Here is an 18163-nt window from a genome sequence, read left to right as displayed (position 1 = left end):
TACACAAAAAAAAAAAAAAAAAAAAAAAAAAAAATTATTACTGAGACATTTTACATTCTTTCCTTCATGGTAAGTCTGAAATCTGGTATGTATTTTACACTCACGGTGCAACTCGATTCAGACTAGCGCATTGCAAGTGCTCAGTAGCTCCATATAAATTTGCAGCTACCATACTGGGCCACACAGATACACACCCTTAGAGTTACATGTACAAAGCCCCTTTAATAATTAGCCCCGTGTCTCTATAATGATCTGAAAGGAGAATGCTCTCTTCTTGCTTCTATATGTACACGCTCCTAAACGGGAGGTGAGGTGGAGGATGGAAGGACTGGGAGTTTGGGGTTAGCAGATGCAAACTCTTATATAGAGAATGGATAAAAAACAAGATCAGACTGTATAGCACAGGGAACTACATTCAACATGCTGTGATAAACCATAATGGAAAAGAATATGAAAAAGAACGTATATACATGTATAACTGAATCATTTTGCTATACAGCAGGAATTCACACAACACTGTAAATCAACTACAGTTCTATAAAATAAAATTTTTTAAGTACAATTCCTAATTTAAATAAATAAACAAATAAATAAGTGAATAAATAGAAGTATACATTCCTGGGATGAGATTACAGGGATACCAACTAGACACTGCCTGAAATTCCACCACTGTAGCTTCCACTTAGTTCTTTAAATATAGTACTTTGAGCTGTTCTAACAAAAACGCCCCTGAACAGAACACTTTACACTGATATGCATCGTTAAACCTTAGGTCACACAAAGGGAGCTGACAGCATGTCCGGAAAGAGTGGACAGGACACAGAAGACAAAACGAGATAGCCGACTTTCGGCACACCTAGGCTCTGAGCCTATCACAAGTCCCTGTCCCAAATTCCCTTTGTCCTCCACAACTTGGAGGAATTACTGAAATCACTCCTTGTCAAGAATAACTAATGTCAAGAAACACAGAAAGGATGGACTTCCCGGGTGGCACAGTGGTTAAGAATCCGCCTGCCAACGCAGGGGACACGAGTTTGAGCCCTGGTCCGGGAAGATCCCACATGCCACAGAGCAACTAAGCCCTTGCGCCACAACTACTGAGCCTGCGCTCTAGAGCCCACGAGCCACAACTATTGAGCCTGTGTTCCTAGAGCCCATGCTCCGCAACAAGAGAGGCCACCGCAATGAGAAGCCCACGTACCGCAATGAAGAGTAGCCCCCGCTCGCTGCAACTAGAGAAAGCCCATGGGTGGCAACGAAGACCCAATGCAGCCAAAAATGAATAAATAAATAAATTTTAAAAAGGAATACAAAAAGGAAACTACTGGGGCTTCCCTGGTTTCCAACCCAATAACCTAAGGCAAACGCTGTAAATGCCCACAGGGTCCCACAGATGGAATGCAGGGGCCAGATGAGCCTGTTCCCAGCTGAGGGCACAGACTTGAGTCCAGGCCAGGAGACCATGGCGGGTGGGAATGCGGCCCCAGCGTTGCTTGGTCACCTGACTTCTCAAGAGAAGTCACAAAGCTGGATTTTCAGGTTCATCACCTGATTTTTACGTAGTAGCAACTCACATAATATTTTAGATAACCGTGTACAGCTAAACAGGAAGTGGCTGCAAATCATACGTTATCTCAGGGAACTCATTTGCAAACTCAGAGTTTACATGCAGACTAAGAGTGGGACTAGACCTCATGGAGCACTGACACTGCACCCTCTTCCTGCCATGATCTTTGCTGTCCTCTGGGGGAGACCAAACCATGCCTTGCCAGCTCTGAGACCAAGAGAAGCACAGAAAGCAAGACAGGGCGGGCTACGTGCAACGTTTGCCTCCTGGGGCATCTTCACCTGTAAGATGAGGGGCTGGTTTAGCCCAGGGCTGCATCGGGAGGGGCACAATCTGGAGTGAGTGGAACACACTTGCCCGTAGAGAAGGGACAGCCACATCTTGGAGGCACACAATCGTCCCAGTCAGTGGACAGACCTGGGGCAGCAGGAGCTACCAATGTCTTAAAAAGAAGGCAAAAATACAGATTTTTCTGGAAAACCTCCGAATCATTAAATGTTGGCAACTAATTCAAATCCTATTCCAATATTGTATGAGCTGAATTCAGCTCATAGGGCCACCTCTTTGTAGCCCCTGGATCAGGACGTCTCCAAAGTTCCACCCAGCCCCTTAAACGTGTAATTCTCACAACTTCCCTGCAGCATTAACTTGACCCACTTTCTCGTGTAAAGCTTTGAAAGAGGTGCTGTTGATTGCAGGAGACTAGGAGAAAAATGACTAAATGAAATACAGTATCCTGGATCGGATCCTGGAATTAAAGGACGTTAGTGGAACAACTGGTAAAAATCCAAATGAAGTTGGCAGTTACAGTATTGTATCACTGTTAATTTCTTGGCTTTGGGAAGTTTACTACAGTTAAGTAAGCTGTTAACGTTAGGGAAAGCTGGGTAAATGTACATGGGAATTCTCTGAACTACTTTGGCTACTCTTCCATAAATCTAAAATAATCTCGAAATAAATTTTTTTAAAAAAACTCATAGAACTGTACCCCACCCAAAGTATTAACTTTATAGTACATTAATTTCTAAAATGAAATGTGTTTTTAAACTTGCTAGTAAGCAGAACCATGAGTTGCCTTGAATCTTCCCTCTGATAGACTAAGAGAAACCAGAACGTACCAGAACAGGTTCTGTCCTTTGCTTTATAGCGTCTGTGCAATAACCTGTGGGGCATGGAATCAATGGACTTTTACTAAGATAGCAAATGGCTGAATTTAGGTAATTATGATTAATTTGACTTGAGAAAGTTGCCAAATTCTCAACAGCTTTTTGGTCTTAGAATACAAATTAACTTACAACAGGAGGACTAGAGACATGATTACCCAAACAAGAGAGGTAGAACCGAAGTAATAAATGAAAAGTTCTGGCATGGAATAATGCAAACTGCACAAAAGGCAGTGATCAGTGCCCTCTGGCAAATGAGGTAATTAACATAAATAACATACAGTCTATTCACATCTCACCCAGCGTTTGAAACAGCACGTTAGATTACAACATACTTACATCATCACGTTTCCAACCAGCTCCTTTCAATCTTTCTTTGCTTTTGTAATAAGGCGGGATACATGGACAGAAATAAGCTGACATATTTCCAAATGTATAGAGAAAGCTGTACCATGAATGGGACGCACTGAAATCAACCAGCAGGAAAAGCTGTAGGAACTCTTTTCTAATTTGCATTCTGTCTGCCATTCCTATTATTACGGTCTTAAATCAATGTGACATATATAGTAAATATACTTAATAGAAAACATGAAATAAAATAATTAGTTTCATTAGTGCTTTGTGGCAAACAGATTTACAATAACTTTAAGCCACAAGAATGCCCAGAGCAAGAAATAGTCGTTCTTGTTTAACAAATATTTATGAGGCTCTACCACAAAGCAACCTATGCGCTCAGCCTCGGGAATAAGCAGTGAGCAGAACAAAGACCTCTGGTCCTGTGGAACTTACATTCTAGCAGAAGGGAGAAGAGACAAGGAATGAGATCAATAAATAAAATGTAGACTCTGTTAGATGATGCTAAATGCTAAGGAATAATAAAGTAAAGAAAGGAGACAGAAAGTGTTGGAGGGGTGTTGAAAGTTAAGGCGGGTGGTCAGGAAAGCAGGAAAGGCCTCACTGGACAAGTGACATTTGAGGAAAGACCTGAGGGATGTGAGGGAGCCTTGCCACATGGATACAGGGCAGGAAAGGAAAGGGAATTTCAGCAACTGCAAAAGCTCAGAGGTGGAAGCAGGCCCAGACTGTTTCAAGAAACAGTCAGGGGCTTCCCTGCTGGCGCAGTGGTTGACAGTCCGCCTGCCGATGCAGGGGACGCGGGTTCGTGCCCCGGTCCGGGAAGATCCCACATGCCGAGGAGCGCCTGGGCCCATGAGCCATGGCCGCTGAGCCTGTGCGTCCGGAGCCTGTGCTCTGCAACGGGAGAGGCCACAACAGTGAGAGGCCCGCGTACCGCAAAAAGAAAAAAAAAAAAAAAGAAACAGGATGGATGAAGTGGAGAAAGTAAACGGGGGAATGTAAAAGATGAAGTGAGAGAGGAATGGCGGCCTAGGTCACATAGTAGCTTACAGGTCACAGGAATGACTTTGGCTTTTCCTCTGAATGAGATGGAAAGAGGATTGACATGATCGGAGCACATCTAATAACAGACTAAAGGGGATCAGGCTGGAAGCAGAGAGGCCGGTTAGGACATTCCATTAATCCAGGTGAAAAATTATGGTGGCCTGGCCCAGCGTGATAGCGGTCAGATGATAAGAAATGGATTTTGAATATTTTGAAGGATTTGGATTTGCTGATGGGGTGTGAGAGAAAGATAACTCAAGAATGACTCCAAATGTTTTGTCCTAAGTAAATGGAACAATGGAATGCTGTTCACTGAGATGGAAAGACTGGCGCTGCAGGTTGGTGTGGGAGGGGAGCAGCTTGGAGATAAGAGAATTAGGATTTCCTTTTTGGACAGTTACATTGTTTGTTTTTATTGTGGTTTTAAATTCAAGCAGTCGATTTTTTTTTTTCATGTGGGAATAGTTTTAATTGGCTAAATGCCCTAACTGAACACACTTCCCAAAATTATTAATAGCCACACCATTTTCATTAAAAACATTTCAAAACCAGAAGAACAAAAGAACTGGAAGTTTTGCCTTTTCCCCAAGGTTCATTAAACAGCTAAAAACAGAGCTGAATAGATAAATCACAAAATAATAACTAGTAACTAGCAATATTGAAACCTAGTTAACTCTCAGGTACCCAGATAATCAAGTTATCCAGAACAGTTTACTCACCAAACTCAATGGAGAAATGGCACTGAATGTATCGGTGGACTAGAAAATATTAGCAAAACATCTGTACGTTTCATGCAGTTGATTTTTATTCCAGTATTCCTGAACTTATATAATCAAAAAACAAGCTGACCGGATATTACCTCCAGATCCATTCAGAAAAGGCATTATCAGCCCTAGCTTTCATCACTGATTTACCTTTTCCAAAGCTCCTCCCCACATCCTACACCCCTCTCGGACCCTCCCTCCGAAAACATTAACGCTTCTCAGCAGTAGTAACTTTGACAAGATTCAAGCAATCAACAAGGCAATTTTGCCCCCAACCTGCCGTTTCTCCCCCCTCCCTTTTGCCCACACATCCTTGTGCGATCCCCACAAGATGCAGTTTCCCAGAAGGGATCCCCTAGAAATGATCACCCAGTGAAACAGACACCTCTCAGCACCCTTGAGGGGTTCCAAGGACATGTTATGTTTGAAATGCCTATTAGACACATCTGAGTATTGACGACCAGCAGGCAGGCAGATAAAGGGGGCCTGGGGTTCACAGGAGAGATCAGGGCTACAAATAAAAATGTAGCAATCTTCATCATACAGATGAGTTTTAAAGCATAAGCTAAACAGAGAAGAGATATAAGTGCCCTGAGGCACTCCATTTAGAGTTTGGGGAGATGAGGAACCAGCAAAGGAGGCTGAGAAAGACCAGCCAGAGAGGAACAAGGAAAACCAGGAGGGGTGTGTCCGGGCAGTCAAGTGGAGAATGTATTCAAGGGGGGAGAATAATCGACCGTGTCAAATGCTGCTGTAGTTGAAATAAGAGGAGACTGGGACCACGGTGGACCACAGCAGTTAAACGTCACTGATGACCTGATAAGAGCAGAGGCAGTGGAGTCCGAGTGAGGGGTAAAAACCCCAAGGTATGAGTTCCGGATAGAACGGGGCGGGGTTGGGGGCGGATAGCAATATTAGACGTGATGAATACTGATGACTCATTCCAAATGTTCTGTTGTAAGAGGAAGAGAAGAAATCGGCCAGTAGCTGGAAGCGAAATCAGAGTCAAGAGAGGATGTTTTTATTTAATGGGAAAAATAATAACTTGTATGCCTGTGGGAATTCAGTAGAGAGAAGAAAACTGATGATATAGGAGGGAAAGGAGACATTTTGGAGCTGGAGATGGAAATGGGATGTTGTGCCCAAGGAGCTGGGGGCTCGGGCACAGACACAGGCAGGTGCTAGGTGTGGTGCAGGGAGCGTGTGGAAGTTCTCTTCCGATTGCTTCCATTTTTATTTTTATTTTTATTTTTTAGTGAAAAAGGAAGTGGCAAAGAGTACAGAGACAATGGATGTTTGAAGAGCAAGTATAAAGTATGGGATGGTTGTCTAAGAGAGGGAGGGAATGAACAGACAGTGGCAACACGACATGACTGTCAGGTGACATCAAGGGCCCACCTGGCACTTGTGATCACTAACTTAGAGTGAGATGATCAATACAGTGGGGTATGGTTTTGTCCTGGCACATGTGGCTGCACAGGTGCAAGTACAGAGTAGGTGCAGAGCAAGAGATGGATTTAACCGGAATTGTGGTTTAGTCAAGCGAGAATGACACAGTGTGAGAGGGACAAGGGTGATGAGGGTGTAAGTAGTGATGAGAGTGGTTGATCAGGGAATTCAAGCTGGGAAAGGAGAGAAGTCAGGACTTGGGGTGAGGGTGGAACCGTGAAGAGGTAGTGGATTCAATGAACTGAAGGTCCTGGTGGTCCAAGGACTGTCGAGGTTGGAGGTACCGCACAAGGCGAGCCAGAAGGATGGGAGTGGTGGTCAGAGTGGGGTGTCCAGAGACAGCTATGGAGGCACTGAGGTTACTGGTGATGACAGGACCAAGGGCATGACCCTGGGATGGAGTCACTGAGGAAGGTGGGAGACCACTCACGGGAGGAAATGAGGTTGAGAAGCTGAAGGATGAAGGGGTTGGGAGGATTACCAACATGAAGAGTGAAATTCAGGAGAACCAGCAGGAGTTGCGCTGGAGAGAGGCACAGTGAGCCAGAAACCGAGCCCTTCAGGGAACGAGGGGAGTGACTGCGTGGGGGAGCAGATGCCTGGCAAGGGATGGGGGGCCACACAGAGATCTGAGACACAGCAGGAGGCTTTCGGGAGGAGGGGACACAGCACAGAAACCTCGGAGAAAAAACCTTTTTTTTTTTTTTAATAAATTTATTTATTTATTATTTTTGGCTGTGTTGGGTCTTCGTTGCTGCACGCAGGCTTTTCTCTAGTCGCGGCAAGCGGGGGCTGCTCTTCGTTGTGGTGCACGGGCTTCTCATTGCGGTGGCATCTCTTGTTGCGGAGCACGGGCTCTGGGCACGTGGGCTTCAGTAGTTGCGGCACGTGGACACAGTAGTTGTGGCTCGTGGGCTCTAGAGCACAGGCTCAGTAGTTGTGGCGCACGGGCTTAGTTGCTCCGCGGCATGTGGGATCTTCCCGGACCAGGGCTCGAACCCATGTCCCTGCATTGGCAGGTGGATTCTTAACCACTGCACTGCCAGGGAAGCGTAGAGGATGCTACCCCATCCCTAACCGTGGTTCAAGGGTAAGGTTAAAAACCTGCAGCCACTTGAGAGGCCTGCAGGAGAAACAGTATTGTCAGGGGAGCCCCAGGTTTCCATAAAAGCAAGAAGGGGAAGGGGATGTCCACAGACAAGGTCAGGAAGTTGGGGATTTGCTGATGACTGAACCCGAGGGCACAGAGTGCACAGGGAGGGGGCTCCAGAGGGAGAGACAGGATTTTAAAAACTGAAGTAAAGAGTCAAATGACGATATGACAAAGGGATGAGGGATGCCTTGGGAGTCCAGGCTTCCTATGGTGACTGGCACAAACAGGAGTAGAAAGTGTGATGCGACTGGTCCTGATGCTGAAGGTAGAGAGTGATGGAGAGGCTGGCAGTGTGGAAGGGTCTTTCCAGGAGCAGAGAACTGGGGGTCCTATCTGACCCCTACTGAGGACGTTAGGGGTGCTGAGGAAGGTGGGGGGCTGCTGAGAAGATACAGACTTACTCCTCACTAATGGGCCAGTAGAGAGATGTTTTGTAAAATTAGCCTCTTCCAAAAAACGTGAAAATACTGACTTGACCTAACTATCCCAGCAATTACCTTAGATCCTTTATGTCTAGAAGTAAATGTAAATCCTCTAGAAACCACAATTCTGCGTTTTTTAAACTACCCAAGGGAACTCCCTGGCAGTCCAGTGGTTAGGACTCGGCACTTTCACTGCCGGGGCCCGGGTTCCATCCCTGGTCAGGGAACTAAGATCCCACACAAGCCACGTGGCCAAAAATATAAAATAAAATAAACTACCCCAAATTTCCTCAACTACGGGAGAACGAACATGAAAGCACATAAGGCTTCACAGTGACACACTCCCATTGGGTGCTATAAACATTCTAAGTTAAAGAAACATCCAATGATGTACACTTTTCCGCAAGCACCTACAATCTTATAAAACAACGGAACAAGGAGAAGCACTGCTTAGGCCCTGAACTCTTTAGGATTCTTAGAAGGAAACTGTGTGCTTATTTTACGTCTGGAAAATAAGATTAGACAGATAGTCACATCATATTTCCTGACAAGATTATTAGGGTTCGGTGGCCACAGTAACCAGGGAGCCACGTGCAGAGCTGGAGGAGGAGGAAAGTTAGAGGGCATCTTTTTCAAAAAGAATAAATGACATACTTTCAGAGCAGGTAAGAATTGCTAAAGGCCCTGTAGTTGGATCCTTCACCCAAAGGGCCCTAGAAGATATAAAGTTTTTACATGTAGAGAAACTATAAGAAATGCTCTTTTGAAATTTCACATCATCCGAAGAGAAAAATAAGGTAAAAATGAAACTTCTTAGGCACGAGTTGAGAGATGTTGGAAAACTTACCAGTAATAATAAATAAAATAAAGATTTCAAGCTTAACTACAAAGAACAGAGACATATCCTTAGTACTTAACTAGATGCCGAGCACTTTCTTTTCACTTAGTCCTCACAACAATTCCATTTCTTCGGTTGAGCAGTCAAAGAAGTAATCAAGGTTACATAGTTGGCCCTTTGGATCAGAGGGTTCCACATCCGCAGATTGAACCAACCACAGATCGAAAATATTTGAAAAAAAAATTCCAGAAAGTTCCAAAAAGCAAAACTTGAATTTCCTGCACTCTAGCAACTATTTACACAGCATTCACATTGTATTATGCATTATAAGTAATCTAGAGATGATTTAAAGTATGCAGGAGGATATGCATAGTTATATACAAATATATGCCCATTTTATATAAGGAAGGTGAGCATCTTGGATTTCGGTATCCTCGGGGGGTTCTGGAACCAATCCCCTCGCGGATACCGAGGGATGACTGTAAGTTCCAGAGCTGGGATTTGAACCCCGGTGAGCCCAGCCCCCAAACCTGCCCTGCATCTAGAGACTCTCGGGATGGCCCGGTACCCATGACAGCTGTAGTCAGGTTATCAGTCCAGATGAGCGTCTAGCCTGCCTGTCACCAAAAGCTGACGTGAGAAAGTCACCCTCATCCTCTCTGAACCCGAGTTTCCTCATCTGGAAATGAGATTAAATAACCTCTTCACAGAGGGAAAACCAAAGATCCAAATAAGTCTCTGGCCTAGTCTTATACATACAAAGTCATGTTCTTAGAAACAGGTCAGGGGAACCCTTAATGGTCTCATCACCTCCTGGTGTTTATATCGCGTCTGAGACATCCCCGTGCCGAAGTCTCATCCATCTTACACCTGAATTCTTCCAAGTGCGGGTTACTCACCAGCCAATGAAGAAAAACACTTTAACTCCAGACAATTAAACTCTGTCCCATTTAATGTCCTTTCTCTGACTCTAGTTGTATACGACGCACTCATTCAGAGCAAGTCTGGATACTCAGGAAGCTCTAAATATTGGAAGATACCAGCTCCTTTGAAGAAGAGCTTCGCAACCTTTTCCACACCTGCGCCCCCCTCCACCTGTCAGGCACTGTCTTCTGCTCTCCACGTTCCCTAAAGATCGCAGGCATGGATGAACAACCTCCAGCCCAAATGTCCTCAGGACGCTGGGAAGGTATTCTGTTAGGCTAAGAGGCTTAAATTCATTTAGAAAAACTAGATCTTTCTTATTACTTCCCCAACACATTGTTAACATCCTGGATTTTTAAATATGTATATAAAAGATAGACCAAAAAGAAAAGATAATAGGAGGTGAAGGGTTATGCTCCATCAGTACACACACCCTCCATCAGTTCCGTTCAGATGCAGCTTTTATTTTCTTCTGGCTCTGAGCGCTCCTTTGACAATATTTTATCGTCCACAGCATCTTCTGCAAGTCTCACATCTCTCTAGAATCAGAGAGCCTCGAGTCACACCCCCGCTACTTAACTAGCTGTGCAACCTACAGCACTACCTAAAAGCTCAGTGCCTCAATTTACTCATCTGTAAAACGGCAAAATAACAATGACATCAACCTCATAAAGTTCTAGTGAGGTCAAATAAGAACACCTAGTGCCTGGCACAAGTATGTGAACATTAGCTACTATCACTGCGGTTCCCCTTGACTGTCAGGCCTCTGCTTTTTGTGTACTTCCTTTTAAGATCTAAGTTCATCAGGAAACTGCCACATTGTCATACTTCTTCCTTCTGGTACTTTCCCCTTATCTTCTATGAAGGATTCATTTATAAATACACAGTCAGAATTAAAACATCTGAGAGTTTCCTACCTTTCCCGACATCTGGAGTATGATCACTTAGCAATTCTTATTCAACATTTTTTAAAACAATAGCTCCCTTACAGTCTCTCCAGCATTCATTTTGGAGGCTGAGTCTACTGACTCACCACCTTGTACGCAGGGGGCGTTTGGATCTCTCCTCCTAGTGAGTGGCTGGTTCGTGGTCTTCTGCGGATCCATCCAGTCTTTCATCTATGTGACCAATGCCCCCTGTGGTCAACGGCACACATGTTAAAGACAGATGGCTGGGGTCTGAGGTTCAATCTGAAGTTGTGGAACAAAGCTACACTAATTGGCCTATCTGGGAATTAAACCTCTGGTCTTTGGCCTTTTTAAGTATCATACATAAACCAACAGGCCCATATTCTTGGCCTCCAGACAAAAGCAATAAATTCTCGTGGACTGTTCTTAGTCGTTTGTAAAGTTCTACAAGTGGAGGATCTGTCAGATAACGAATATTCTACACTCAAAATGTTGTGACATAAACACTGGTTCAAAAATAGCAATTGTTACAAAAGACATTAAGCTACACATTGAACACTGAAGACTTTAATGGCAGCTGACTTTAGAAGTAAGGAGAAACCTTCTGCTTCTTCACTACGGAGCTTGAAAAACAAATGACCCTCCCAAGGAAGGTCTGCCCACCTGGGTTAGTTGGGGAGAGAATCAGAGGCTCAGTCCAATTTCCATTTTAATGCTATTTAGAAAGTGGTCTCTGACTGTGGTAAGGCTAAAGAAAACATCTTAAAAATATAAGTAATGAATCTATAAGGAGGGGAAAGTAATAAGGAACCAAACAAATAATGAAGTTGACAGTTTCCTTGAGTCTGACAACAACGCAGCCTAAGTGGGCATGATGTTGGAACCTTGGAAACTGGGAAGGGAGCGTCTACAGCCAATTCTTTCTTAATAACATCACCATCACCTCCACCATTCACTGATCATGTGCCAGTAAATGTGCTAAGAGTGTTCATGCCATACCTCATCAATCTTTATACAAACCCCAATGGTAGAGATTACTGAGGTTTAACAAGGGTAACATGCACAAGGTCGCACAGAACAGGGCTGGGACTCAAACCGCAAAGCCTCTCCATGCCCTTAATTACTGCCTTCCAACTAACACCAGCATCCCTGCATCTGGCCTCCCACTTCCCAGCCAGAGACAGACCCAACTCTGAAGAGAACAGAAACTTCCATTTGGTGGCTTTACCAGTACTGGACACCATGGTCCCAAAGGCCACCGATTTGTCTATGGCCACACTGCTAGGAGCTGCTGCTCTGTTCAAGAAAGACCATCTGAAAGATCTACTACCTGAATATCCACCACACGGGGAAGAATAATGAAAACCGGACAGACTCCATGATAGGAATCAAAGTAAAGCCCAGAAAAGAAGCAGGCAGGTTGCATAAAAGGTAAAGGGTTTCCTGCCCCAATATTACATTAAGAAAATAACCTCCTGACAGGGAAAACTCCATGAATCCCGGTGAAAGGAAGCAGAGGGAGATGGAGGTGAGAAGTAGAGGGAGGTGGATGTGGGGAAAACCAAACTCTACCTTCCTATGCTAGCTAGAAGCCAGCCAGGAAAACTCAGACTCAAATGACTTCCCAAGAGGGTTCAAACAGCTAAGGAGGGGAAAATGTTTTCCCCTCCCAGGCCAAGCTTAAGAGATTGTGGGTGTGTGCATGGGGGAGGTGGTAGGCCCCTATTTATAACAAGGGCAACGTCTTCATTTTCACCCCCATCAGTTGGTTGTGGTCGTTTTATTTTATTTTATATTGGTGGGGGAACAAACGGGAACTTGGGTAGGAAAAAAATAATTAACAAAGGAAATTCTGTAGTTTGTTTTTCATTCATGGAATATACAAATTCCATCAAAACTATTACACCCCTTAGGGACTCTCTATGGGAGGAGTAACGCTGGTGGAAACTCAAATTCTGAAACAGTGGGATCACCCTTTAACTTTCAGCATAGAAAACATGTGCTGATCCTTTTCATTTTAAATAACTTTCAAAAGACAAAAATAGCACAGCCCAAGAAGTAAGATTTAAGTGTGAAATCCCTTCATAACAACAACTCATTCATCAAAATAGCTGTTAAAACCCAATCAATGGGGCTTCCCTGGTGGCGCAGTGGTTGAGAGTCCGCCTGCCGATGCAGGGGACACGGGTTCGTGCCCCGGTCCAGGAAGATCCCACATGCCGCAGAGCAGCTGGGCCCGTGAGCCATGGCCGCTGGGTCTGCGCGTCCGGAGCCTGTGCTCCGCAACGGGAGAGGCCACAGCAGTGAGAGGCCCACATACCGCAAAAAAAAAAAAAAAAAAAAAAAAAATCAATGGCCCACTCACTCACTGGAAAAGTGCTAAATACAAAGATTTCCTCAGAATAAAATTCTCTGAACTGGTCTTCTAAAATAAGTGCAGCGATTTATATCTGCTCATAGATAATGACATAGTGACAAAACTATTACCAAAAGTATAGACTCTCCTAATAAAAGTAGTCAAGGAACAGAAAAAGGACCACCTTTTTTCTGTAAAACTAATATGTAAAGGCAGAACTACTAGGAAAATCAAGGGACTATGCCTGCCTCTATTCTCATCAGATACACAGAAAATGAGGACCGTGGCTCTTTCCCTGCTGCCGCGGAGTTGCACAGAGGCGGAGGCTCGGTGCGCTCAAGATTCGGTTCCACCCTTAACCCACCACCATGGCCCCATGGCTGAGGAAGTCTTAACGTAATGGACGTTACGACTGCTCTGCAAGAGGTGCTGAAGACCGCCCTCATCCAGGACGGCCTAGCACATGGAATTCGCGAAGCTGCCAAAGCCTTAGACAAGCGCCAAGCCCATCTCTGCGTGCTTGCATCCAACTGTGAGGAGCCTATGTATGTCAAGTTGGTGGAGGCCCTTTGTGCTGAGCACCAAATCAACCTGATTAAGACGGAGGACCACGGGCTTCCCTGGTGGCGCAGTGGTTGGGAGTCCGCCTGCCGATGCAGGGGACACGGGTTTGTGCCCCGGTCCGGGAAGATCCCACATGCCGCGGAGTGGCTGGGCCCGTGAGCCATGGCCACTGAGCCTGCACATCCGGAGCCTGTGCTCCGCAACGGGAGAGGCCACAACAGTGAGAGGCCCGCGTACCGCAAAAAAAAAAAAAAAAAAGGTTGATGACCACAGGAAACTAGGGGAATGGGTAGAGGCCTCTGTAAAACTGACAGAGAGGGAAAACCCTGTAAAGTGGTCGGTTGCAGCTGGGTGGTGGTTAAGGACTATGGCAAAGAGTCTCAGGCCAAGGATGTCATCGAGGAGTACTTCAAACGCAAGAAATGATCAAATTAAAAAACTGGGCTCTTGTTCCTCATATCTGGTTTTTTATTTGGGGCAGGAAAGTAAGGTCCCTGTTAATGAAGGACAAAAGATATTCATAGCAAAATAACTGGCAGCATGCTATCTGTCTCCTGGTTTCTAAGTGAAAGGCTATTCTCCCAACCAGTAAGTAACTTCAGTGTTGGCAAGTAGAAGAGCCCAGCAAAGACAGGCTTACAGTAAGGTATTGTTGACAGTCAGGGCTTCTTGGGTGTGGACATTTATCACAACTACAACAAGGCCAGCCTAGAACCTAGAGAAATGGGTTGAGGCTAGTCAAGCATGGGTGTCAATAACTTAAAATCCTAAGCTGGATTGGATTTAGGCTGTGGGACACTAGGAGGTACATGAAGTCCAGGTGCATTTATGCACGTGCCCATCAGGGAAGGTCAGGGTGCCTTAACCTTTATTTACCTAAATATTAGGCACAGAAACAAGATGTGCTTCCATGTATTCTATTCCCTCTAGAATCTCAGTAGGGAGACGTAATGGTGACCCGTGTACTTCAAGCCTGGATCGAGTTGGGTTTGTTGGTATGAGTATGAAATGTTGAGCCAGGTAGGACTAATGGAAGTCTTAAAACTGGAATCCCTTGTAAATTGCCAACTGGGGTGCTTTGAGTTTCTCTCCCCTGGTTTGCCAGTCTTACTATACAGTTACAGGACACATGTGAAGGGAAAGTGAATTGTTTGCTTTTTTTTTTTTTTTTTTGGCGGTATACGGGCCTCTCACTGCCGTGGCCTCTCCCCTTGCAGAGCACAGGCTCCGGACGCGCAGGCTCAGTGGCCATGGCTCACGGGCCCAGCCGCTCCGCGGCATGTGGGATCTTCCCGGACCGGGGCACGAACCCGTGTCCCCTGCATCGGCAGGTGGACTCTCAACTGCTGCACCACCAGGGAAGCCCTCAGTTTGCTTTTAATTCTCATTTCTTTATATCATCATTGGCTTAACATTTTGAGTCCCTATACTGTATTTGGTGCTGTTTGAGTCTGCTGATGCAGTGGAAAAACCATATTTTTGTTTGAAAAAAAGAAAAGAAAATGAGGACTGTGCTCTGACAACCCTTGCAAAATAGTCTCCCAGGGGACAAAAGTCCTAGGGACAGAACCCATCAGTGTACAGCCACAGCCAGTGGGGTACCCTCCTATCACGTTAAACACTACTGAGTATTTGTAACTATAATAACCTTCTTTACACACGAAGACCTTGTGGTTAAAGAAGTGTTTTTTAATATCTTTACTGAGTCAAAATATTAGTCACCAAACGAAAGTTTTCAAAAACTCTTCACTACATCATGTCCACTCTGAGCAAATAACACTCTTTGTTACAAGCACATTTTCGAGTATTTTGTTTCACAGTGGAACAAAGGAATCACTCACTGGGCTGTCCTCATTCGCGGCTGGCCTCATTCAGTTCACTTGAAGAACCTCTGACCCATCACCACCACGATCGCCTCCCCCCCCTCCAACCGCCTTGTGTTTTCTCTATGGCACCTTTCAGAGAATAACTCCACTCAGTTCAAATGTCAATGATGCCATTATGGGCATGGAACCTTTTAGAGGATGTGGGCTGCTTATACCATTGTGTGACCGGACAACTGACTTGACATTCAGTTTTTCAGAGGTGGTCCAGATCTCAGTTTCCTTCCAGCTTCCTTAAAATAGAGGTGAGATCATCAAGGTCAGAAGAAAGGTGTCCAGTTACTATAATACCAATGAATAAACAGAAACGTAAAAAATAAAGAAATTAAGACCCTTAGCTCATGAATGTTATTTGGGTTTTAAATAGTTGTGGAGAAATGAGACCGAGTGCAAATATACTGGAGTGAATATACTGGACACTGAGCCATCAATACCTGAATCTTGAACGGATATATGGTTGACTCACAGCAAGACGTTCATTAACTCAGAAGTGGAAATGCATAATAAGGAAGTAGAGAGATGTATTTGAATAGCTCTACATTTTTTTAAAGGCACAAATCATGATAAGCATTTGTCTCTTTAACCTTTATGACATCATAATCCAGCACAATGACTGCCTTTACAAAGAAGCACTTCACTTACTAGAGCAGGCATACAGTTTATTTAAACATGATATTTTTTACATCCAATCTATACACTGTCTTTTAAAGGGCACCTGTACCAACACTACAAATCTGTTAGTGAACGAACAGAATTTTCAAAAGGCACCTCTAAATGACTCCCGAGTCTGAGGAAGATACAGATATTAAAGTTTATATCTATACCTTGCTCCTAAAAGGATGCATCTAAAACAGTGATTGAAATAAATCTCTTCTGGAACACAGCTGGGCATAACTTGAAAAACATTGAAATAGGTGCTCTGTTTACTGATTGTTTCAGTTGACTCCTTCAGATAGGCAACATTTACTGAGTGCCTACCAGATACCGTGCACTATGAAAGGGGCTTGAGGGTATAAAAATGGAATGAGAGTAGTTTTTTACTCTTAATAAAAACCAATAATAATAATACTAGATTGAAAATATAAATAATAATCAATAGGACTTAAGCATAGGTGCTTTCATGAGTGGTTTACATGCATTAACTCATTTATCCTAAAAACAATCCTAGGAGATAACCATTTTACAGGTGACAGAGCTGAAGCACAGAAAGGTTAAGTGACTTGTCCAATGTCACACAGCATGGAGCCAATACAGCACGGGTCTGAACCCAGGCCACCTGGGACTACAGTCCACACTCCCCACCATCATGTTGTACTAAGTTGCTCACAGGCTGATGGGAAGGAAGGTGGCTGCATCTGGAAAGCTTTCCTGGAGAAACACACACAGGAGCCGAGTCCTGAAGGATGAGGTGGATGGAATGGGGAGAGGGAGGCATTTCGGTCAGAGGTTAATGCTACCTAAGAGCACAGAGGCAAGAAACCTCTTCTCATCCACAGAGCAAGTAGTTGCTAAAGCTGGGACTAAGGATGCACACAACAAGGGGCAGGAGACGTGGCTGGAGAGGGAAGCAGGGGTCAGAGAACAACACCTGAAACCTATGGGCGGGAAGGGGGTGAGTGAAGGGTTTTTCCTTCTGGGAATACCGAGGATGGGTGGAAGGGGGGTGAACTAGGAAGCAAGGAGGCAAGTTGAGAAGCAATTCAAGAGAAAAGTGATGAGGATCTAATGGAGGTGGTGGGAATGGTCAAGCGACCAACGACCACAGCAACACGACAGCATGGAGATCCGCCAGGAATAATTTAGACATGCACAGTCTTCATGTAAAAGATGTGCATATCTTCCATATAACATGACTTTAATTCCCTGTAGGTGATGTGGCAACCTAGAGATCATAAACAAAAATAAAGATGCCAACACGAGGCGAGGGAAAGAGCACTGCACATGAACCCACGGAGCACGGCTTCAGGCCCCGCTCTGCCACCACAGTGGGGTGACTGCGACAGCCCACGTGGCCACTCGCTGCTCACTTCTCTGTAATCAGCCCAGAAATGAGCTACACGTCTCCTTCTCGTTGAGTCTCTGCCCGCCATTTCTCAGCGGAGGCGTGTCAGAATCAGTAAAATGCTTCATCCTACTTCTCTATTAGCTTATTTTCAACAAGTGTTTACAACAAACACAGCTTCACAAAAATCACGAAGATTAAAAATAAGAGTACAACCACACTCGCAGAAAATAGATCTCTTTAACAGACGTTGCATCAAAATGGAAATGCCTGATGACACTGTCTAGAACGCGGAACGTACAGGGACCTCATGTCATTTTCATAATTTAACACATACTTATCATTTAAAGCCAGGAACCCAGAGTTATTATATATTCCTTATAGCAAAATCAAATTGATAGAACTGTGTGCTTTCCAGGATTTCTGAGGATTGGCCGCTCACCTATAGAGAAGGCCTGAGTAATAATACAAGAACCAGAAGCACAAGTTGCGATGCAAATTGCAATTTAAAAAACAAACACATTCAGACCATGGCATATGGTTCACAGAGACAAGCGTTCTTATACGACAACCCACACGTGACAGGGAAATGAATGTCAAAGACAGGAAAGCTGAGTTTACCTTCCACACCAGCCCTGACTTGTATGACCTCAGGAAGTCTCTTAACCTATGTGTGACTCAGTTTCCTCATTTGTAAAGATGGGATACTTATAGGTGTTTCACTTCTTTTTTTAAACCCACAGTTAAATAAGTTTGGCAAATACTGCGT

The 18163-nt window shown here is 44.5% G+C and overlaps 2 protein-coding genes and 1 pseudogene across 6 annotated transcripts in view; 2 read left to right on the top strand and 1 right to left on the bottom strand.

Annotated features, from left to right (window-relative positions):
- The window catches only part of LOC112404125 (cytidine monophosphate-N-acetylneuraminic acid hydroxylase), a 256651-nt gene that overhangs the window by 39465 nt on the left and 199023 nt on the right, over positions 1-18163 (top strand). The window lies entirely within an intron of this gene.
- The window catches only part of CARMIL1 (capping protein regulator and myosin 1 linker 1), a 319600-nt gene that overhangs the window by 253148 nt on the left and 48289 nt on the right, over positions 1-18163 (bottom strand). The gene's annotated exons all lie outside the window — the stretch shown is intronic.
- On the top strand, positions 13345-13941 carry LOC112404128 (40S ribosomal protein S12-like; annotated as a pseudogene).

The sequence above is a fragment of the Neophocaena asiaeorientalis genome, unplaced genomic scaffold (genome assembly GCF_003031525.2).
Source record: "Neophocaena asiaeorientalis asiaeorientalis breed wild unplaced genomic scaffold, Neophocaena_asiaeorientalis_V1.1 scaffold165, whole genome shotgun sequence".
NCBI lineage: Eukaryota > Metazoa > Chordata > Mammalia > Artiodactyla > Phocoenidae > Neophocaena > Neophocaena asiaeorientalis.
Note: the sequence above shows the minus strand (reverse complement) of the source record. Positions and strands in the feature narration are given on the sequence as shown.